This window comes from Corvus brachyrhynchos, unplaced genomic scaffold (assembly GCF_000691975.1).
Source record: "Corvus brachyrhynchos isolate BGI_N302 unplaced genomic scaffold, ASM69197v1 scaffold223, whole genome shotgun sequence".
NCBI lineage: Eukaryota > Metazoa > Chordata > Aves > Passeriformes > Corvidae > Corvus > Corvus brachyrhynchos.
In genome coordinates, this window is record NW_008237174.1 from 5892391 (window position 1) to 5898405 (window position 6015).

General features: G+C 36.8%; 1 protein-coding gene across 1 annotated transcript in view; it reads right to left on the reverse strand.

Moving 5' to 3' along the window:
* Positions 1-6015, reverse strand: part of PAX3 (paired box 3) — a gene marked incomplete at its 5' end in the record, with an annotated part of 73331 nt that overhangs the window by 4927 nt on the left and 62389 nt on the right. The window lies entirely within an intron of this gene.

A 6015-nucleotide genomic window follows, 5' to 3' on the forward strand; every position in this document is an offset into this window, starting at 1 on the left:
CAAAACAAAACAAAACAAAAAAAAAAAAAAAACCAAAAAACCATGGGATAACGTAAACATTTACATTGAAAATTACTACTTTGGGAAATATTTACATTGGCAGGAGTATCATGGTTTTGACTACAGTTTAAAACGTGCAGGGGTTTATCAGAAATCTCAAGTGCACAACCCTTTCCATTCCTGTGTAGGGCCAGTGTGATACCAATATTTACAGGACTTCCCCATGTTCTGTTCCAAGTTCAAGAGCAGGGAGAAGGGCTGGGCTTGTCACAGAGTAACTCTTCTCTGCCTCAGGGCTCTCACACCCTGTCTCTGCCAGCACTTTTAGGACCAATTGCTAATTTGGGTAAATAACTATTTTACCAGCCGTGTATTTCAACTAGAGTTTTTTTTCATTTAACATTTTCAATAGAATAAAACCCAAGACAAAATTATTTGGACTTTGCCAGCAGAAACAATGAACTCAAAAACTTTTGGATTGGAAGATATTTTAAAATTAGACATTTGTTTTGAAATTTAAACCTGGATCCAGACAGACTCTCAAACACCACTCAAGCATCAGTAGCAACTCTATTTGGATGGAGATTTCTTCTCTTTGACAAACTAGAATTAGCATATGGTGAGATTTACTTTAAATTTTTTAAATTAAAAAATAATACAAGTCTTTAGGCACCATTTTATTTAGTGGTTGTGCACTTAGATATTCTGGAGCAGAACTGACACAGCAGTCTGTCTCTGAGCTGGAGAAAACTGAAGTCTGAACAGTAACCAACTTCTCAGAAATATCTTCCTCAGAGACCTTCAGAATCATCCTGTAGCTGATTAGTATCTAAATAATTAGATTTTTGGTCATGTCTGTTTTGAAAGCTCTAAGGGACATAGCCTCAGGGCAGGAGTCTTTGCTACGGTATGTGCCATGACCTTCTCACCCATACAAGGAGTTACAGGAAGGGCATGGCTAACTTTCACCTAATCAATTAGAAATCCATTAATGGGCCATGGCTGCAAGATGCTCAGCACCCTCAGCTTAGTGGTGCACAGGAGACACAAAAGGATCTGCATTTTGCAGCTCAGATCTTCTGCGGGCATGAGGCAGTGCAGTTCTAAGGAAGCAAACAGATATGATTGCTTTATAGTAATTAAGGTAGAAAATAAATTTATTCAATCTCTATACCATTCAAATTTCCAAATCCATGGAAAATATGTACTTCCTTCTAAATCACTCTGGGAAAGCTAAATTAGTAATTGTCAGCCTCACTGACCTAGAATCCAAGGGCTGAGCTAACACCTAGAATTAAAATAATGCAGTAACGACACTATTTATTTTAGAGTACAATTCCTATAAATGCAAAAAAAAAAAAATCAGATTTACGTTTTCTGGCTACATATATTTTGTTCTCACCTTTTACAAAACACACAGGAATAGTGATGCATAGCCCTCATATATATAATAAAATACAATACATGTAATTAATAAAATTATTCTATTACAAAGCAAAGGTGAAATTAGGAATGAGTAAACAGAACAGAGTGGACTGCAACAACCAAATTCTACAGAAAAGTTTTCAGAGAACACATCTGAAGCAGTCCAAAATATTCATTAGGACAAGTCCCTTGCTGGTGGAACCAGCACAGAATCACCAGCTGAGTATATGATCAAGAAAGAGAATTTGAGTGATGAAAGCCTTAAAGACACATACACAATGTCTGATCCATTATCAGCTGTTAGACAATGCTTCTATTATCACCAAAATAAAGGCCATTAAACTACAAAAAAAAGCTTATTTTATTGAAATGAAACATTCTGCCTGTTAACGTGGTTGTTGTTTTAGGATGTAGGACCCTCCATAGGCACAATAAAATTCTCATATGTTTTAATTCATTTATGCATGCCTGTGTTTAGTATGCTTTGCGACCATGTCTGCAATTAATATGATTTATGAGAAAAGAACATCTGCAATATTTTTTGGGTACAGTGATACTATTTTTCCCCTCCTGTGAATGAAAGATTCAATGAAACAGCTCAAGGAAAATAGTTGGCAGTTAACATATTAAGTTGAACTGACAGAATCATGAGTAAACTTTAGCACAGTAAATGATATCCTCTTATCTGACCCTGACACATTTGCAGCATGTAATTTACAGAAGCTCTGTCCAGGGAATCTTGACAAATGCTCCTAACGATGTCAGGGCAATGTTCCATTCTAATGTAAAACAGATGTGGGTCAGATACCCTCATTCATCACTAACACTGAAAATTTCAGACTCCTTCCGAGATGAATGGCATTACCTGCTGTTAACTCTCTTCACTGTAGAGAAATCTCTCAAAAAACAAAATATTGCACAAGAAAGAACACAAAAGGGATTGTTATCATGCACTATAATGAGAGATTTTAGAGGATTAATTTAAGTTAGTTAGCTACATGGATCTATACTTATAGGATCCTAGAACCCTGTTGCTGATTCATGTTATATACATGAATATTTCTATAGAATATAAGAAACCTAACAGAAAGCACTTTTTGGCAAATGGCAAGAGCTGGCAACCACATACTTGGTTGATAAAAATAAGAGCAAATGTACTGACTTTGGACTTGGATGATCTGACCCTCTGCATGCTCATATCAAATGAGACCTCATAATGATTTCACACCACCAGGTGCCTACGCTGGAATTAGAGAAGGTGCATGGTGCACATTTAGGATAATTAAGAAATAACTTGATTCTTTCGCAAAATATATTTTTACCTACAGAGGATTACCAATTTTCAAAACATTATTACAATCTGCCACAAAATTCATGTCTTTTTTAAAATGCTACATCACAGAGTCCCAGAACTTGGTAACATCACCAAAATAATTCTAAGATCAGTGAATTCTTGAGCCCCTGGTTGTATGAAAACCAACCAAAGATGACTGAAAAGGTAAAACAAAGCTCAAAGATGAATGCATAATTTATATGAATTTTTATCTATAAAATTAAACATCTCACAACTTATTCAGGCAGCCTCAGAGATTGGAGTCTCATGACTTTACATGCTCAGCTATGGCAATATTACTTAAAATAATTCATAAAAAGCCTAAATTTGGGATTAGGTTGCTCTTTGCCTGTGAACTCTCCTCCTACTTTCTATTCAGCCCTAAACACAAAAGAAGGATTCTAGCCATTATGAACACCAGCCCAGCTGTCACTCGCTCAGCTCTCACACACCTTCCCTCAACAACCAGGATATATGGATTTGTTATGCCTGAAAGCAAAACAAACCAAAAGAGAAAAGTTAAAGTGGACATTCAAAAATGGACAGTCACCTGTTTATTGTTTCTGCTATATTAATGTATTTATTACATATGTTATATTATCTATAAATGTATATTTATATAAAATATAGAATATTTTAAATAAAATATTTGCATATTTAACCCAAAAAAACCCATGTTATTTTTACACAGTAACAATTACAAAACTATTGAATCTCATCTATTTTACTCACAGAAGCAAAAAATAATGAACCCCATTGACAGAACTTCTGTTTTTAAATAATTTTTAAAAAGGAACAAAAACTTGTATTCATGCAAATTATATCATGTGAATTAACTTTCTTACTCACAAAGAAATCCATGCCCTGTCTCATGTTCTTGGGTCATTAAGTGAAGAGTTCTCAAATGATCATGAGCAGAACATTGTTGTGGGACTTGAACCCAAATGAAATGTTTCTGTGGGCAACCAGTTCAAAGTAATACAACAGAAGATATAGGGAAAAGTATAATGAATTAATAGTTGCTTTTTTTCATTGCTCTTGTGCCTTTTAATGAGGGAATGTAAGTTTTTAGCCCTCGGTTCCTGTGCCTCCCTTAAAAACAGAGTTAACAAGACTATATGAACATATCTAACTGATTTGACAGCTGCCATCAGTTCCATACTTCAGGTTAATGAAAACCAAATCCTTTCAAAGACTTAAGAGAAGCCCATTGCCTAAGATCTATCTCACCAAAAGGAGTTACAGGGTAACTCTTAAACTCAGGCAGTGAAATGTTTTGACAGTAGAAGAAAGAAACCTGGAAACAGCTTGCATCTTTACTACTGTTCACGGAAAAGTTTGGGATTTTCTTATCAAGATTATTCCTGAGCTCCAGGTAATGGCATGAAACTGCAAACTTTGTTAAAGACTGTTATGATCTCCTATACAGCCCATTCAATAGTCAATCCACTTCCCATTTTAAAAGTGCAGCCTTTAAAGCTATGGGTTTGATTCAATTAGAGGGGGAGAAAGTAAGGAAGAGGAAAGGGTAGATCTGAGAAGTTTTCTAGAGGGCATGGAGGAAAAAAAATTATGCCTAGCAGGAGACAAGTTACACACATTTGTTCTTTTCCCATTAAAACCTTAACACTGCAGTACTGTTTAAGCCTGGATTATCCTACAGGTTAAATATCCTACAGGTTAAATACAGGAAGCACATGGCCTCATGGGCAGCAATCCAAGCAGAGTACTGCTGCTCCACCTGAATCCACAGGAGCCTGAACAGCACTCTCCAAACCAGCGAACTGCCTGACCTGGTGTAGGGCAAACTCTGCTGCTCTGACAGTAATAAGAAGCACATGATGAGGTCAGGGGATGCCGATGTACACCGGAAAAGCCTTTTCCCTTATTTTAAATGAAGCAGTTCAAAATATTGATATCCTGTCTTTAAAACAATCTTCTCTTTACTAAGACCATGCACCTGCAGTTGTGAGACAGTGTTTCTGCAGTCACTGTTCTGCTTCACATCAAAAAGCCAGCAATGGCCACTAATCATAAAGTGCCATGCCAATCCAAAAGAATGCCTAAATCCTGTATACATGTATTAACATCCAGATATGCTACCCCCTCATAATTCTGAGTTAATAAACATTTGTTAAAAGAAAGTGCACTGAGCAACTAAAACCTAATTTGAAAAGGAAATACAATATTCCCATAAATGTATGCATGAGAGGCAAGAAGCTGCATAATAGGCATAGAAAACATAAAAATATGCAATTTACATATATTACACACTAATAATCTCTTTTCTGACATTATATTTAAAGAGCTCTGGCTGAGATGGCATGCTTGCAGTTGAGTTGCTTTTTCATGAAATACAAACAAGGACACTCCAGGCTGCAAGCTCCCCAAGACATTAATCCTTGACTCTTTCCAGCAAAAGTCAACCCATTGCATGCCTGCAAGACAGAGGTTCTCTCACCACATCCAGGTACTAATGAATAAACCAGATGAGCGAGGAGAACAACCAGTCATCTGAAGGATATCTGCAGATTTTGTCTTGATGTTAAAAAGTACCAAGTATTAAACAAGGTGGAACTCTTTCTGCTCTCTTTGATTTTTAAACAAGGTCAACAACATTTTAATACCCAGCTTGCAAGACAGATATGTAATGGAGCATTCTGCTTCCTAGAACTGAGAAATACCATCCCCTCTCACCCCAAATTCAAGGCTAATGCAATAAAAATAAAATTACATCACCCTAGGTGTCTCTGATTGACCTCTGCCTCCACCGGTGCTTGCCTTATATACCATATTTGTTCATCATATTCAAGAAAAAAGTTACACTGGAACCATTCTACATAAAAAATAACGCTTCCCTGGGGTCTGTGTCAGACCCTAATTTGCAATAAATTGATGTCAAGGGGGAGAAAGAGATTTAAGTCTGGTAAGAACATGATCCTGTGAATCTTAGTATTAGATTTTGTTCTGCATGTTCTAGGGGTGTTTTTTTTTAAATCACAAAATATTATCTGGGCTTCAGACAAAACCCCCCTTGCCCCTCCCCACTACAATCACTGCAAATTCAGCTTTAGACTCAGTTTGTCAGGAGCACTTGCCTGCAAGAGACACACGGATGGGTGGAAACATTATGTTAATTGCTCACACACCCAGATTTATTGTGGTCAAAAATGCACTGGCCAGTAAATAGACCCTCTTTCTTTCTCATCTATATTCCATGCACACAGGCAGGGCAGTGCCAGGTGCCCACTCAGCAG